Source organism: Palaemon carinicauda, chromosome 3, assembly GCF_036898095.1.
Source record: "Palaemon carinicauda isolate YSFRI2023 chromosome 3, ASM3689809v2, whole genome shotgun sequence".
Taxonomy (NCBI): domain Eukaryota; kingdom Metazoa; phylum Arthropoda; class Malacostraca; order Decapoda; family Palaemonidae; genus Palaemon; species Palaemon carinicauda.
The window spans coordinates 46,323,839-46,342,817 of NC_090727.1; the positions used below are offsets into that span (position 1 = coordinate 46,323,839).

Sequence of the window (18,979 nt, forward strand, 5' to 3'; positions counted from 1 at the left end):
ACCAAAAAAAAAAAACAAAAAACAAAAAAATGGTGATTATAATATCGCCACTAAAAAAACAAAAAACAAAAAGATGGTGATTATAATATCGCCACCAAAAAAAAAAACAAAAAACAAAAAATTGGTGATTATAATATCGCCACAAAAAAAAAAAAAAAAAAATGGTGATTATAAATAATATCGCCACCAAAAAAAATAAAAAATGTAAAAATTTTTTATTATAATATCGCCACCAAAAAAAAAAAAATGGTGATTATAATTTACCAAAAGTGCAACTTAAGAAATTACAAAACATAATAAACAGAGGAGCAAGACTAATAAAAGGTGTCTCACCTAGAGAAAGGATCACCCCTATACTAATAGATTTACACTGGCTGCCGATTAAAGCGAGAATTGAATTTAAAATATGTACAATAACCCACCAAGTTATCAGAACCGGTCGTCCGAAATACTTAATAGAATTGCTACATATTGCGCAGCCTACAAATCGTGTCGACACGAGAATAGTTACAGATGGCTTCAAACTATTGGGATCTAGATATATGTCTACTGTAGGCTCCAGAGCCTTTAAATATGCGGCCCCGAGACTATATATAATAAGCTCTCACGATACATTCGAATGATTGAAGACATAAAGGCTTTCACGAGGAAACTGAAGTCTTTTGACGGTGACGATTTAACAGTAAATTAGCAATATGTGATATGAAACGTTAAATACTCCTGAACGAATAAGGTAAAACGACAGTGGAGGTCCTGTAGAGAGTGGGGTTCCCCTGCTGTATGGGACTGGAGAAGCAGCCATCAAAGTAAAGTAAAGTAAATATACTGGAATCGAAGTACACAGCCATTAACATCAATTCTAGCAAGATGCAATCACAGTGCATACTTTTTCTCTATATAAAATCCTTGATTATGGGTCAGATATTGCTCTCCCCTTTTGCCAATGTATCAAAAAACTTGATTTTATGCTGAATAAGAACCTATGAACCCAAAAGACGACAATAAACTATGTTTCAATGGCAGAGGCAAGGGGCAGCGAGAATGCCCTAGAAATTGACCATATATACATATCCTCAGTGCCAAAAGCTCCCTCTCCATCAAGCTAGGGTAAGGTAGGGTCAGGCAATGCTTGCTTGTGACTAAACAGTTAGACCTACACGCTCCCCCAACTACCCATCCTTTGCTTACAAGGATGGTAAGTATGCCATGAAATAAGATATGTATTTTTGAATTCGGCAATTAACATTTAAAAATGAAGCTTAATACTATTGTATGGTATTACAGCCTATAATTTGTAGTTGTGGAACCAATGCTATACGAACAATTTTGTTTCATATCATATTGTTTGATATGAACATTTATAAAAAAGTTTCAGTGCATATTGCCAAATTGTTACGTCACGTTAATATAACCTTTAACTCCACTACCTCGTTCAGTGTTGAAACTATGTCATTAACTTTGTATATTTACTCGACAAAAACACTGGCTCTTTACAATCACCCTCAGATCCATATTTTTTTTTTTTATTACTGAAAATCAACTGAAAAGTCATTCACTTAGAAAATACCTTTACGTCAGTTAACAAACCCTTTTTTATAAAAAGGTTTGTTGAAAGGTTGATTTTCAATAAACAGGAAAAATACATCATCATCACACACGACCACAAAATTAGTAAAATCTTTCCATTGAATATGAAAAGTTAAATTAGTTAAACTATAGACATAGTAAGAAATGAGTTATAGTCACACCTTCAAACCAAGTTCTCTAATCCACATAGTATTCAGGCAGTAATGTCCTTTTCAAAAGTCCTGTGGATTAGTGGAACAGATTTGATTTTCCAAAATATTACCAGACTGGAATTTCCTTAAATTAAACTTATGAAATCAACCATTACCTTTATAATCAAACGAAGGCTTGGCGATTTAATATCACTTAATAAGGCATCGTATCTTCAAATTAAAGACAGCTTCTTCCCACTCGCTGTCAACTTGTGGACCGTCTTCGTAACCACGAACAAATCTGCAGAAAAAAAAAAAACAATTTTGTCAGACTGGTCGAAATACGAACAAGGAAAGTTTTACGTCATAACTAACGAGGTGATTATACATGTTAAGTTTAATAATAATTATTATTATTATTATTATTATTATTATTATTATTATTATTAGTTAAGCTACAACCCTAGTTTGAAAAACTGGATGCTATAAGCCCAAGTGCTCCAAAAGGGAAAATAAAACAGAGAGGAAAGGAAAAGGAAATATACAAACTACAAGAGAAGTAATTAACAAAATAAAATATTTTAAGAACAGTAACATTAAAATAAATATTGCATATATAAACTACTAAAACTTCAAAAAACCAAAGGAAGAGAAGCAACATATAATAGTGTGCCCAAGTGTACCCTCAAGCAAGAGAACTCTAAAACACTGAGAATGTTCGCCTTACTTCCTGATAAGACTCAAGTTACTTGCAATACACTGTTTATTACTGTAAAAGGACTCTTGCACAGTGCAGAACTTTACACTATTAGGATGGATTTAAAGAAAAAAAAAACCAGGCATCGTTAATTTCTCAGGACATGTCCTGCTTCAATTTTAACTGAATTTCCTAGAGATGTCTTGGTGAATAAACAGTGTCTAAAAGTCTAAACTAGACATTTTATTCTATAGACCTTATATTCCTAATAAAATCGTGTTTAAGTACTTGTGGTGATATAAAACTTAAATCTATAAACAATTTATATCTGAGGTCTCACTCTATGGTTGCAATGAAAACCAGAATGTTTTAAAGGTTTGATTGCATGTTGCCTTTAGAGAGAGAGAGAGAGAGAGAGAGAGAGAGAGAGAGAGAGAGAGAGAGAGAGAGAGAGAGAGATACTTATCAAAACCGAGAGAGAGAGAGAGAGAGAGAGAGAGATTTATCAAAACAGAGAGAGAGAGAGAGAGAGAGAGAGAGAGAGAGAGAGAGAGAGAGAGAGAGAGAGAGAGAGATTTATCAAACCAGAGAGAGAGAGATACTTATCAAAACCGAGAGAGAGAGAGAGAGAGAGAGAGAGAGAGAGAGAGATACTTATCAAAACCGAGAGAGAGAGAGAGAGAGAGAGAGAGAGAGAGAGAGAGAGAGAGAGAGAGAGAGAGAGAGACTTATCAAAACCGAATGAGAGAGAGAGAGGCTTATCAAAACCGAATGAGAGAGAGAGAGAGGCTTATCAAAACCGAATGAGAGAGAGAGACTTATCAAAACCGAATGAGAGAGAGAGACTTATCAAAACTGAATGAGAGAGAGAGAGAGAGAGAGAGAGAGAGAGGAGAGAGAGAGAGGAGAGAGAGAGAGAGAGAGGAGAGAGAGATACTTATCAAAACCGAATGGGAGAGAGAGAGAGACTTATCAAAACCGAATGAGAGAGAGAGAGAGAGAGAGAGAGAGAGAGAGATTCTGTAAGTAATAAGTGGGCGTGGCTGATAATGCAAGCTGTCAAACTAGACAGTACAGTAGACATCAAGGAAAGAATCTTGAACCAATTCATTTATTTAACAAAAAACACAGAACTTTCCGAATGTTGAATTTCCTAAGGGAACTGCTAACTGAGACAACAAGGAGATATTTAAAACAAATAACTGTATAATTGTCAAGGTTTGTGTGCACTCGCTTACAAATAGATGACTTCACAGAGTAAACTGAATGATTATTAGGACAAAAGATTTATTTTGTGCATTGGTAAAATAATGAATACTATTGTTAAATATATACGCTGTGTATGATGAGCTGTTCACTGACTTTATATGATTTATATGTTAACTTATGAAATATACTTATGCTTCAATAACTATCGTACAACTATTATTATTATTATTATTATTATTATTATTATTATTATTATTATTATTAGCCAAGCTACAACCCTAGTTGGAAAAGCAAGATGCTATAAGCCGAAGGGCTCCAATAAGGAAAACTAGCCCAGTGAGGAAAGGAAATAAGGAAATAAATAAATGATGAGAACAAATTACCAATAAATCATTTTAAAAACAGTAACAACGTCAAAACAGATATGTCATATATAAACTACAAAAAGACTCATGTCCGCCTGTTCAACATAAAAACATTTGCTGCAACTTTGAACTTTTGAAGTTCTACAGATTCAACCACCCGACTATTAAGACCATTCCACAACTTGGTCACCTAAAATTCGCGGATCCTTCTTAGAATTTTGCAAGGTAAATGCGTAGGAGAGCTCCGCGCTCGATTTAAAAGTTTCTAAAAGTAGAAAACGAAAGAAAACAGTAAATTAGAGCTACAGTTACCTTGGAACTGTGAGATAATCCTCCTACAACCACCTAACTCTTACACAGAAAATGTAAGCATAAACCTACTACTACAATTATGGGGGACCCCAGTGGGAAGCAGGGTTTTTGGGTGGGGGGAGGAGGAGAAAAGTGATTTTTCGGGGCACTACCGAACCTAATACAACTACCTACCCTACCCTGGGGGCCATGTACCCCTACCTAGGCCTACCGGGGGGGGGGGGCTCCGCCCCCCCTGCGACCCCCCCTTAAGGCCACAGTAATTTTCAGGGCACCACCGAACCTAAGACACCCACCTAACCTAGCCTATGGGGCCCTGTACCCCTACCTAGGCCTACCGGGGGGGGGGGGGCTCCGCCCCCCTGCGACCCCCCCTTAAGGCCACATTGAGTTTCAGTTCAAACGAAACAAATTCAAATGAAAACGCCTTTTGCAAAAAAAGGAACACAAACTTCAAATTAGTCTCAATATCTAACTTACCTTTGAAACAAGACACGAAAAAATTGCACCTCCTCTTCCTTTTCCCACGAGTAGCCACACTACGATCACACCGGAATGCTAATTTGTTGTAATCTATACGGCACACATTTTCACAATTAGGGCACTTTTTCTCTGCCAAAATCAAACTATGACGTTGAGCAAATGCAATTAGCAAATCAACTTTCCCTGAATAATGTACACAAAAATCCCCATAAGAAATAAAGCAATTGTCACAAGTGACACAGTCGGAACGGGATGAAGGTCCTGCTAATTGCTCCATACTTCACGGCAAAATGAGCTTTTCAGTTTGAAGGGAGATCCGAGACGTGCAAAAATATTCCTCCGCGGAACTTCACGTAAACTGTGGTAACTGGTGGAAAAATAGCAGGGATAAGTGAAGTAATAAGTGTCAGCATTGGCTAGATTTGTAAAAACCGCCATGATTGGTTTTCAAACAGTGTGACGTCAAGAAAACACCTGTTATTGGTTAGAATAGCATTGAGAACTAGTTTGCCATACGCAGTAAGGCGGTGAAACAGCTCATTTTAGCCAAGACATCACACAGTAAACAAAAACAAACACTTAGAAAAAATCCAAGTGAAACATAACTATACACACGAATATCTTCGTTAAATAGAAGCTGCTCATATATTGACTATTATATAAGCGTTCTATATGATATAATAATGAATTGTAGGTGTTTAAATTCTTCAAGATCTTCCGCGGAGCTCTCCTACACATTTACCGAAAATTTAAAAAAAATGTAATAAAAATTCTTATCAATGTGTCTAGCTTCAGAAGGAAATATCTAATTAAAAAACCATTATTTAAAATTCCCTATAAATTTGTCTCCAATTTCAAAAGGAAATCTCTGATTAAAAACCATTAATTACATTTTTAATAAATTTGAGCAAACTTTACGAAGATAATTCTAAATCCATAGCTGGCGTTAACGGAAAATTTAGGCCTATGGATAAGTACTCGACATGGTAATATTAAAATTTATTCCTTCATTAACAATTGCTGTCAAATCGATTATTATGTTTCTACATGGAACTCAAAACAACACAAAATCACTTAGAAAATCTCGTATAAAAACCATTAAAAGATTCGAAACTTGCCACGCCCTAAAACCGGTATATTGGCAAAGGCCAAAATAAAATATATTTCGCCAATTTAAGACCTTCGTCAGAAAATATCTGGTTATTCCAAATATCTAGTGTTTCAATTGATTAATTATCCGCGAAAAAATAAAGAAAATAAACCTGGAAAGTGACTTCTTACCTTTTCCCTTAATTTTTTACAACACTATTTAAAAGACAAGACCTTCTCTGACCGTGTCTGTGGCGGACTGAATTTTCTACAGCTGTCAGAAACATCCCTAGACAGGCCCTAAGATATCCCTAGGACAGAAGTATTTTCTTTTAGTACTTTGTAATACTTTGCTTTCTTTATAATACAATAAATATACTTATGCTTCTTTTGTAATAGTAATATATTCTATATTTACTTTTAATAATGGTATTTATGAAACCACTAACACTAAGATCTAGATTTCTATTAAGATAACGAGCTTACTTCTGTTTTGATTTTAATATTTGCTCTGAAATATATATATATATATATATATATATATATATATATATATATATATATATATATATATATATATATATATATATGTATATATATATATATATATATATATATATATATATATATATACATATATATATATATATATATATATATATATTAATGTAATCATAATCATATCATATTGGGTGTCATATACTAAATTTTCACATTACTGATTTTAGGCTACGTAAAGAAACTAAATATCTCACGTTGAATATTTACCTATGTAGAAAAATATCTCTAAATCATAAGGACCATTGGTGAATTTGATATGCTAAAATTAGATTTCATTAACAATTTTCAGCTATATGGGAATTAATCAGATATCCCTATTTTAAGCCTCACGTTCTCTAACAGCTAAAATGGCCCTATTTGGGGGACAAATCCCTAGACTTGGTAGAGAAGGTGAGAGATTTGCTTCAGCCAATCAAAGACTTCCACTATACTCTTCGTTTCTTTGGTTCTCTTCATTAGATAGAAACATCAAATTTATGATAGGATATATATCGGTAATTCTCAGATACACAAATTAAATAATAATAGACTTTAAATAGAGATAAATATAAACACCATTTAGTATTTAATAGCTATTTACGCCCGAAGCGTATACGCAAGCTGTTTTATGTTACCAAAATTTTTCATCTTGAACGTAACCACTTGATCCTTTACTATATTTTCGAAAATGAAAACAATCGGATCTTTCTGAACAAATTTTTTTTTGAGGGAACCCATAGTATTTTAACAGCCATTCATACCAGATTTAAAAATTCATCTTAATCATGTATTTTACCATATTTTATAAATTGATATTAATAATTTCAAGAAGAACTGAAGGCTTTCTCTTTTCTGAGTGTGATAATGTGGATTTGACAATTGACATAGAATACTCTAAATACCTCAGAATGTATACGACAAACTGATCTAGTAGCTCATGTAGGGCTCAGGGTTTCCTTGCTTGATATGACCAGGAAACAGCTCTTAAAGTCAAATAAAGTCAAGTGATACTGGTAGGAATGTGATCTTAACTTATGAAGACTGACGCAAAGGGCCTCGGCTGAATTTTGCCAGTCGCGTCTATCTTGAGCTTTTAAATCAATACTTCTCCATCCATCATCTCCTATTTTACGTTTCGTAGTCCTCAGCCATGTAGGCCTGTGTTTTCCAATTCTTTTGGTGCCTCGTGGAGCCCAGTTGAAAGTTTGGTGGACTAATCTCTCTTGTGGAGTGCGAAGAGCAGCCCAAACCATCTCCATCTACCCCTCACCATTATCTCATCCACATATGGTACCCTAGTTATCTCTCTAATAGTAGGGGGGGGGGTAGGGAGATATCTGAATAGGCCTAGAGTGGTGATTGGTTAAGGGAAAAACAACGAACAAAAGAGGGAAAACATGAATGAACTAAATACGGAAACCAGACCAAAGAAAAGTTTTATAAGACACAGAGGAGAGAAAAGGAACTAACCAACAAAAATAAATAAAATAAATAAATAAAAACAATATAGGAAGGTAACATGGAATGAACGGTAAATAATATTGAATGGGAATATAAAATGAGATGATCATACCGAGAATTAACTGGATAAAAAAAACTAGTCCAGAGTAAGTATTCATGTGCAACCAGGAAGAGAGAAAGAAATAACCAAACAAATAAACCCAATATAGGAAGGTAAAATGGAATGAATGATAAATAATATTGAATGGGAATAAAAAATGAGAAAATAACACGATAATAAAAAGAGTAAAGGGGGAGAGGAAACTCCTGCGCAGGGGGGGGGGGATATATGCGCAGGTGCGAACGGACGAACGTACAAATGGGTGCTAATGTTAGCAAGGATCGCTAACATTTGATCTACATCAGGTATGGAATGCTAACATTTAAACTACATCAGGCGTTGGCAGCACTGGTTACTGTATTACTACAAGAAATAACCTTTGAAACGGCTCCTCCCAAATATATCCAGTTATACTGTTTTGTATTTTCCTAAGGTTATAATAAATACAAGAAGGAAATGTATAGAGAAGAAAAGGACTGATTTACGGTTATATATCGGTTCCCCAGTATGTTTTCCCTACCCAAAACCCCGAGTTCCCACTGGGGGTCCCCCATTATTGGAGGATATAGATGTATATATATTTCTGAAACTATTAATTTGCGACGGGAACGAGTGTTATTTTCGAAGGGAGCGTAATTTTTCCTATAAGAAAAAGTAGTTGGAATCCTAGGTTACATTGAGATGGAATAAACTACAATGAAACCAAATCTCGTTATTTGCTATAGGAAATCATATATTTCTTGTGCGAAGTCACACCATGTAATAATATACAAAATTACCTAAAAAGTACCGGAGTCTATTTACATTAGTTTATGCCTTTGTAAGAATAGAAAATGTATCAGCTTCTATTAAAAGAAAACGTTTCATGGGTAACTACAATAATTTATTTGTCTTAGAAAACTCATTTCAAAATTTCTTATTTTGTGGATACAGAAGCAAATTTCTTGGAATAGCGACTAAGAATATATCAAAAAATGTTCATAAAGCTATAAAGCATATATGATAAATAATTAATTGATAATGGATCTATAACATTAAAATCGAGTGAAATTTCACAAAGGATTTTTGAATAAATTCTAAATGAACTCGCATCGAGACGTTCCAAAGAGGTTAAACAGCTATTGAAACTAATTCAAGTGGGTGTATTTTTGTAGAGGATTATATAATAGCATAGGTTATTTGACTCTTAATTCCATTCAGGTAACCACAGTAATTCATATAGATATATCTTGAAGAAAATTAACGATTGTAACAATTATCAATGTTTCATACATTTTTTTTCCTCTCGCAAAAGTTGGATTCTACAAGATTCAGCTCTTACGGTCTATCTGGTGAAATAGCCATTCAGTTACAGTATCAAGCAAAATTGTTAAGCTGGACGGGAAGATCGAAGTCAGTCTAGAAATCGGCAAAGTAGATAATTATAAATTGTGTGCCGCAACGGGGCCAGATACTCACATCACTACCACCTCTTGCTGGAGTGAGAGCATTGCCTTTGTCTCCAGAATACCTTGATTTTAGTTAATTTAAAGAACTAAACAGGATCTTTATATTTCCTTTATCACGTCTACTTTCATGATATAAAGTTCGAAGCTGTTCATCATATCACACGACACTGTCCTATTGCAAACTAGTAACTTTAGAGCCTTTTAAAGTTAATATCAAAACTGATTAGATAAATCTCTTACTATAAAAACGATAGCTTTGATTAATTTCACATTATTATAGCTTAATTTATCTCAATAGAAGATTACCCTTAGATCTGAACACAACTAAGTAGTGTTGTGAAAGCTGGTTTAAGTTGTGTCCATACAGTCGAGCAGTGCCTGCAGACAAAATTTGCCTGTGAACGTCCACATTTGGTGGTCAAAGCCATGAATTGTCAGCGTTATCAGTTGAAGAAATAAACAATGACTCATTTAGCGACGCTGCAAGACACAAGGCCAGCCCTTAAGCTTGCTACTTATCAGACGAATGAGCCTGAACTAATCTGTTAGAACAGTATTTTTATCTTAACTTGCATAGGGATTTTGTACTTATGTAGGACGACATTTGTCCAGCACAACAACATGCTCGTAGGAGACGCAAGAAAACAGCTCATTAATATTGCTATGTGAACCAAGATGAACCCGGCATAGCAGAGGAAGATATATTGTAAGGAAAGGATTAAAAGAAGAGGATGCTTAGGAAGTCATGTGACAATAGGACCGGAGTTTCCACATGGACCAGAAGTAGATGTACTGTAATGGGAATAAATTACATAATGATCTTGATAAAACTAAGATACCTCATGATCAGATAATCGTTCAGCACCTGGAATTTCCTCATTGTCATAGTTCGAAATAAATGACCATAATGTCTTCACCAGTTCAAAAATGACGATGCCTGGAAGCACCATACTTTGTGTGTGTGTGTATTAATATTAGTTTCCCGTTCCTTACATTTTTATAATTATTTTGCGCATACCTTGTTCTTGATTTTACACAAGAGTTAATGTATGTTTAAACCTCCACTCTGTTCACGTTCACACTAATTTGCTCATTCTTATGTAATTGTTGCAGTACGTGTATCAGTCTCACACGAATTTCCATAAAAAAAAAGATCAATATTTGACATTCGAGCACAAGGTTCCTCGGACAGGAAAACTGTTGATAGTTGCACACGAGAAGTGACAGGTCATGTGTACTGCCTTGCTATATCATTTCATGATTCAGATTGCCTGGCCCTCATAGCCAGACACGGGCTCCTTATCACTTTGCAGCCAGATCATTATTTCAAAAGTCTTCCAGCACCTATATACCACAACTTCACCACAAGTCAAAAATATATACTTCGAAAAACATTGAGAGAAAGCTAATTGATGGTCGCAGTTTCTGTAATTATGAAGCCACACCAAGCCGTTTTTGTATAGCAGGGCCTTAGAGCAATACGTCAAATATGCCAGGCGCTATTACCTTGCCTCCAGTTCATTTCGTTAACTACCGTACAAAGTTTATTGTATATTACCTTTCAGTGAGTGTCTTTGCCTCTCAACACATACCACAAATCGAGGGGAGGGAGGACGCCCTCGTGGAAAATCCCCCACCCTGTTTAAAACGGGAAAACCCATCGAAAAGTAATCCATGCAACAGTCATGAAACTTCTAAATATTTAAAGTTTCGGCCACCTTCCCATTAGCTTTTAAGCATAAATCAATTTTATTATAGCACCAAGATTAAAGTTTTAAGACTTGCAATCTTTGCCGTACTAAACTGGCCCCCACACCTCACTACATAGACCGTACTCTGCCGAGTACTTAATCCTTATACACCATCAAACTAAACTTCTGTGGCAGAGCCTGCAGACAGTCTACAAAAGTCACAGTACGTAGATACAGATCGACCTTATGAACGTGGTATAAGGTATGTTAGAATAGTTATATTTCCCAAACAGTGGGGAAAATTCTCCACTTTCTCAAAATTATATTCAAGGGAAAGAACTAATTTCAAATTATGTACCACAAAATTTGTCTCTCTGAATGTTCAACGTAAAGCTTAGCCAGTATGTTTAAAGCTTATACTTCATATTTTCCATCAATCTTAAAATAAATTTCCCAAAAGGATGAGTAAATACACTAGAAACTTCCAAACACAGGAGTTCAGTTTAATCTTAAGCAACAGTCTGAAAATTATTAAATCCAAAAATATTAATGGAATTACAAAAAATTCCATTCGAAAATATTTTTTTCTTTAAACTTACTTTATAAAGTTCGAATATTCATATAGACAGAATTAGACTTTTCCTAAAGTAGACAAATGCCACACATTAAAATGTCCATAACCTTCATGTACCAAACAAACTTCACAATATATTAATACTTAATAGCTTTTACTTAAAACCAACGAACAGATAAGGCATGCCTCCCCTAGAGTAGAAAATATCAAAAAATTAAATTCATTGCTTTATTTAGATCTGAACTTTAATTTACAGTTTCAACTGTAAAAACAATATATTGAAAAAAAAAAAAGAGATCCATACAAATTTTGACTTCAGTATGAGAAAAAACTTATTGGAAATAAAACCACACTTGCAATACTATAAAACTTAAAACTTTAGTATTGAGAAAATTATGCAGATCTATAAAATATTTTCTTGAACAGCAATGAAACATTGCTCAGATTGGAAATAATATGGCATTACAATTTGACAAAGTTAAATCTTTGGTAAAAGAAAAAAAAATTAAACTAGTAACATAAGGTACACCTCCAAATCTAAATGCTTTTTGAAAACTTCATAGATAAAACTTTGTGCTTTAAATCTGTTTTATTTGTGCTTTTAAATTAGAATTTTTTTTCACTTGAAATTTTTTGCTAGAGCCAAAGTCTGGTCGATTACGGGTCGCCCTGTCCTGGTTGAATCTTCAACCACTACAAGACCCAGGAATATGGTTGATACGGTCGATATAGGGCGTCCAGTGGCAAGAACCCGTGTCAGTGTACTGTCCTGGATAAATCCTCAACCATTTGCAGACCACAATAATTCTCATACAATTCCATATTTGAGAAGAAGTACTTTGAAGCATTCAGTCATTTGTCTGCTCCATTGTGGGTAAGGTGGTTAAAAGGTCTCAAGTCTGAAGGAATTCACAGAACCGATGTCCGTAGTTTTGTTTTCAAGGTTGAAAAAAATACCTTAGTGCTTTAGTTCGCATTCCACAGAATCCTTAATATATAACGTTGACTGGTATGTGGCCAGATGGATAAGTTTCACTATCCTACGCTGCCATACCAATTACCATCTGGAAGAAAATTTTTTTATCAAATTTAGGCAAGATATAAAATACAGTTTCAATGGTCACCAATCATTCAAATAAAACTTTAAACCAAGTTATAGCAAGTTATAAGTCATACAAATAGAATAGCTAATTTTAAACAAAGTAAACTTATCACTGTTGGATCATAGTCAAACAAATAAAATCAGCTAACTTAGAAGTAAAATTATGGTAAATGTGTAGGAGAGCTCCGCGGAAGATCTTGAAGAATTTAAACACCTACAATTCACTATTATATCATATAGAACGCTTATATAATAGTCAATATATGAGCAGCTTCTATTTAACGAAGATATTCGTGTGTATAGTTATGTTTCACTTGGAATTTTTCTAAGTGTGTTTTTGTTTACTGTGTGATGTCTTGGCTATAATGAGCTGTTTCACCGCCTTACTGCGTATGGCAAACTAGTTCTCAATGCTATTCTAACCAATAACAGGCGTTTTCTTGACTTCACACTGTTTGAAAACCAATCATGGCGGTTTTTACAAAACTAGCCAATGCTGACACTTATTACTTTACTTATCCCTGCTATTTTTCCACCAGTTACCACAGTTTACGTGAAGTTCCGCGGAGGAATATTTTTGCACGTCTCGGATCTCCCTTCAAACTGAAAAGCTCATTTTGCCGTGAAGTATGGAGCAATTAGCAGGACCTTCATCCCGTTCCGACTGTGTCACTTGTGACAATTGCTTTATTTCTTATGGGGATTTTTGTGTACATTATTCAGGGAAAGTTGATTTGCTAATTGCATTTGCTCAACGTCATAGTTTGATTTTGGCAGAGAAAAAGTGCCCTAATTGTGAAAATGTGTGCCGTATAGATTACAACAAATTAGCATTCCGGTGTGATCGTAGTGTGGCTACTCGTGGGAAAAGGAAGAGGAGGTGCAATTTTTTCGTGTCTTGTTTCAAAGGTAAGTTAGATATTGAGACTAATTTGAAGTTTGTGTTCCTTTTTTTGCAAAAGGCGTTTTCATTTGAATTTGTTTCGTTTGAACTGAAACTCAATGTGGCCTTAAGGGGGGGTCGCAGGGGGGCGGAGCCCCCCCCCCCCGGTAGGCCTAGGTAGGGGTACAGGGCCCCATAGGCTAGGTTAGGTGGGTGTCTTAGGTTCGGTGGTGCCCTGAAAATTACTGTGGCCTTAAGGGGGGGTCGCAGGGGGGGCGGAGCCCCCCCCCCCGGTAGGCCTAGGTAGGGGTACATGGCCCACAGGGTAGGGTAGGTAGTTGTATTAGGTTCGGTAGTGCCCCGAAAAATCACTTTTCTCCTCTTCCCCCCACCCAAAAACCCCGCTTCCCACTGGGGTCCCCCATAATTGTAGTAGTAGGTTTATGCTTACATTTTCTGTGTAAGAGTTAGGTGGTTGTAGGAGGATTATCTCAGTTCCAAGGTAACTGTAGCTCTAATTTACTGTTTTCTTTCGTTTTCTACTTTTAGAAACTTTTAAATCGAGCGCGGAGCTCTCCTACACATTTACCCTAGTTACCCTTGAACTTCGTAAAATCATGACAATGTTAAGACTTCAAAAAATGTGAATATATTGGATATGTAAAAATGATATGAAAAAAAGGGGGGTTTTTGAGAGTCAAGTGAATTCTTACCATTGATTTCGAATTACATTTGCTAGGAAGCGATGATTATGAAAATTTGACAGGATGCATTCAGCAGAGGAGCAGGATTCCTAGTACAGTCAGAGTCTGAAAGGTTTCAACATAATTAACAATAAATAAAAATCTTTCATTAAGAAATCCTGGTAACCAAAGTAAAGAGAAAAGCTGAGACTGAAGACTGATTTTGAAATCAGTTTAGATAAAGAAAAGATCTGTGGTCTTTACCAATTGTAAAAAAGTCAAGTCTTACATTCGCTGGCTTAGGATAAGCTGCCAATAAAATACCGAATTAAATATTTGCTTGGTGTATATCAATCTCTTCTATCAGCATTGATTGATAACATTCAGTACCTTTAAAACTTTTACCCAAGATCTTACGACTTAGTAATTGAAAGTACTAAAACAACACTTTATGGTAACGTTAGAATCTTCTAACTTATGAAAGTAACGTTCAAAACTATCTAATTAAATCCCATTTAGTAGGCTTATTTTTTCAGTTTATTCTCTAGTTCATATAAGCTAATCTATAATGATTAAGCAGCCACAAATAAAATTTTACACCAGCTGTTATAAATGCAAATTTTTTAGGATTAAAAGAGTCTAGATTTCATATTCCCCAAAGTAGTCTCAAAATAATTAAATTTTAAAACATTCCGCTTATAAATTTTAATACGAAGTTTTAGTAAATTCTGTTCATGAATGAGAACCAGTCAGTATTTTTATGCACAAACTAATTCATTCATTGTCGTCATTGTACACTATCTAATTTCGATATGAAATTCCCTATAAGTATACTGTTCTTACCCGTATTTTAGTAAAATGCATGCGACCGTAACTTTACCCTACATTATCTTTCACGGGTTGGTGACAGTAATATCACGCTTATACGCCAATATATCAGTTTTTAAAACTAAATCCTGCAACATTTAACCCAGGATTTTTAACTTTTCTACGCCAAACTTAAGTGTAGGCTACATAAGCAGTAATCAGGAACAAATAACTTTTAGTAAAACCAGGTTTTCAATGGACCAATCTTTACCGTAAAAGTAAATTCATGCGTCCAAAACCAATATATGATACCCTATTAACAAAATTCTTATGTTCTATTTAACTGGGAAATTCAATAATAGATTCGAAATTATTTCCCATTTAAATAATAAACTTTCAGAGTCTTAGATGGACAAAAATGAAAGCGTCGAAGTGAAATTTATCTAACAAAATTTACTTATCGAAATAAGAATTATTTAACAGACTAAAAAACTTTAAGAGCGTAGACCGAGAATTAAAGTTTTGTCGCAATATACGGTAAGCAGTCTATTAATCAAATTAAGTGTATGAAAATTACTTCGAAAAAGATTTTACTCGGTAAGAGGCTTTGCTAAACTTTCAATAACAATGAACATTAAACAATGCAACCGATAGTAATTACTAATTTCGTAGCTTTGTTGTGCAAGAAATTAAACTAGCAAGACTGGCCAAACTTTATAGATAATTGGTGTACCTCTAAACATTAACTTCAAACTTTTTAAAACCGACACCGATTCAATTGCTAAAATAATCCGATTCATCAATCACTTAAAGAATTTGCCCTAAATATCTGTAAAATTCCTGGAATAGATTTTGCCTGACCGTTTAAAATAGATTTAACGACGTAAAGGAGTGATACAAAGGTTACCAACCCGTAAAAGTTAATAATTATGGTCACACGTACTTTACTGAAATACGGCTGAGAGCAGAATATTTATATGGAGAACTTCAGATTAAAATTACGGTTTTCTTTATTGCCGTGCAAGCTAGTGACAAAAAGTAGCATTTGAAAAAAAGAATAGTAATAAAATCAGCAGTTACACTCATGGCTTAACGATTTGGTTTTAAAGACAAGGACACTTAGGTAAATCTTCTATATTAAAAGCACAAAATTATCTGATAAACTTTGCACAAACTAACGAAACTACGATTATAAGATTAAAACTTACAAACTTACTAGTTTAGGAAAGCATGGCAATATTTATACACTTTGATGGTTGACAGGAACATTTAACACATTGAAAGTTTCACAAACTTACCTGGCGCAAATGGACATATTACCCAAGAGCTTATACAATCTTACCGGTTCTTGGTGTGTGAAAAGGAGCCTGTAGAATTAACAATCTTTATACTAGCGTCACGTTCACAATCTAATTATCACAGCACTTAGCTGGACTTGACACTATAAGAAATAACACTTGACATCTAGATGAATGCCACTTTTAAGATTAAATCCACTGTATCCTAAGCAAAGAAAAAGTAACTTCACCAACGTTGACTTGATATATCAAGGATGACAAAACAACAAATAGTTTCTTTAGTGTCCTTGTAGAAGCAGTGGCGCCATCTGTGTCTAAATCTCAGAACTGATAGTCTTTGAAAAAAAAATAATTATGACTCATTTCAAGCAACAACCAAAAACCTAAATTTTCCCCCATTTAAAATTACATGAAACAAGTATAAAAACAATCAAATTTATAACATTTATCAGGCCTATGATTGCCATAATTATATAAATCAACGGTGGATGAGTCGTAATTTTTAAGATATGACATTTATGGGAAATTTTGACGTCACCTTGCACAAAAACGTCTCTCTGGTATAATGTCTGTAAAGAACTTTCAGAACATGACTGGAATACCACCAGCAAGTCGGGTGACATCATAAAGATAATCCTTGAGAAGTTCACTTCACGTGGACAAACTTCTTTATATAATTTAAGGAAGTTTGGCATTATACATCTGAGATGAACTTTATGTGAGCTGACTAAAATTAGCTTTAAGGGGTCGCGCCTTTCGTACGAGAGAGAGAGAGAGAGAGAGAGAGAGAGAGAGAGAGAGAGAGAGATTTTAAACCAAGTATTCGTATAAAACAATAAATATTATCGTATATACATATATTAACTGTACATAGCACACAAATGTGTGTATATATATATATATATATATATATATATATATATATATATATATATATATATATATATATATATATATATATATATATATATATATATATATATATATACAAAGGTAGTAAAGCATGTGTTAGGATAGGAAATGAAGTGAGTGATTGGTTTCCGGTGAGAGTGGGGCTGAGACAGGGATGTGTGATGTCACCGTGGTTGTTTAACTTGTATGTTGATGGAGTGGTGAGAGAGGTGAATGCTCGAGTGCTTGGACGAGGATTAAAACTGGTAGACGAGAATGACCATGAATGGGAGGTAAATCAGTTGTTGTTTGCTGATGATACTGTACTGGTTGCAGACACAGAAGAGAAGCTTGGACGATTGGTGACGGAGTTTGGAGGGGTGTGTGAGAGAGGGAAGTTGAGAGTTGGTGTGGGTAAGAGTAGGGTTGTGAGATGTACGAGATGGGAAGGTGGTGCAAGGTTGAATGTCATGTTGAATGGAGAGTTGCTTGAGGAGGTGGATCAGTTTAGGTGCTTGGGGTCTGTTGTTGCAGCAAGTGGTGGAGTGGAAGCGGATGTACGTCAGAGAGTGAATGAAGGTTGCAAAGTGTTGGGGGCAGTTAAGGGAGTAGTAAAAAATAGAGGGTTAAGAATGAATGTAAAGAGAGTTCTATATGAGAAAGTGATTGTACCAACTGTGATGTATGGATCGGAGTTGTGGGGAATGAAAGTGATGGAGAGACAGAAATTGAATGTGTTTGAGATGAAGTGTCTAGGGAGTATGGCTGGTGTATCTCGAGTAGATAGGGTTAGGAACGAAGTGGTGAGAGTGAGAACGGGTGTAAGAAATGAGTTAGCAGCTAGAGTGGATATGAATGTGTTGAGGTGGTTTGGCCATGTTGAGAGAATGGAAAATGGATGTCTGCTAAAGAAGGTGATGAATGCAAGAGTTGATGGGAGAAGTACTAGAGGAAAGCCAAGGTTTGGGTGGATGGATGGAGTGAAGGAAGCCCTGGGTGATAGGAGGATAGATGTGAGCGAGGCAAGAGGGCGTGCTAGAAATAGGAATGAATGGCGAGGGATTGTGACGCAGTTCCGGTAGGCCCTGCTGCTGCCTCCGATGCCTTAGATGACCGCGGAGGTAGCAGCAGTAGGGGATTCAGCATTATGAAGCTTCATCTGTGGTGGATAATGTGGGAGGGTGGGCTGTGACACCCTAGCAGTACCAGCTGAACTCGGTTGAGTCCCTTGTTAGGCTGGGAGGAACGTAGAGAGTAGAGGTCCCCTTTTTGTTTTTGTTTCTTTGTTGATGTCGGCTACCCCCCAAAATTGTGGGAAGTGCCATGGTATATATATATATATATATATATATATATATATATATCCAAGGAATTTATGAACACACATATAGGGTATATACAGTAAATACCAGTACATATATAAGCACCAAGAATTGTGTTTTCGCAGAGAGAGAGAGAGAGAGAGAGAGAGCATGAACTTTAAGAATAGGTGGTAAATTTCTGGCTTTATGTTGGGTATACGAAAACGGTGAAAAAGTAAAACACTCCTGTTCCTTGCCTCTGCCATTTCTGATTAACATTTAAACCTTACGTCACTCAGTTTACAAGTGCAGAGCGCTTACCACTAC

The 18,979-nt window shown here is 35.3% G+C and overlaps 2 long non-coding RNA genes across 4 annotated transcripts in view; one reads left to right on the forward strand and one right to left on the reverse strand.

The window, feature by feature from the left end:
- Window positions 1-18,979, forward strand: part of LOC137637299 (uncharacterized) — a 408,033-nt gene that overhangs the window by 364,732 nt on the left and 24,322 nt on the right. The gene's annotated exons all lie outside the window — the stretch shown is intronic.
- On the reverse strand, window positions 11,593-16,626 carry LOC137637289 (uncharacterized). Of its 2 annotated transcripts, XR_011043533.1 has the most exons (3): window positions 16,505-16,626; window positions 14,386-14,481; window positions 11,593-12,751 (listed from the first exon to the last, which is right to left on the reverse strand). It is a non-coding gene; the product is annotated as an uncharacterized lncRNA (long non-coding RNA). The 2 variants fall into 2 exon arrangements; XR_011043529.1 differs by having other exon boundaries at window positions 14,386-16,626.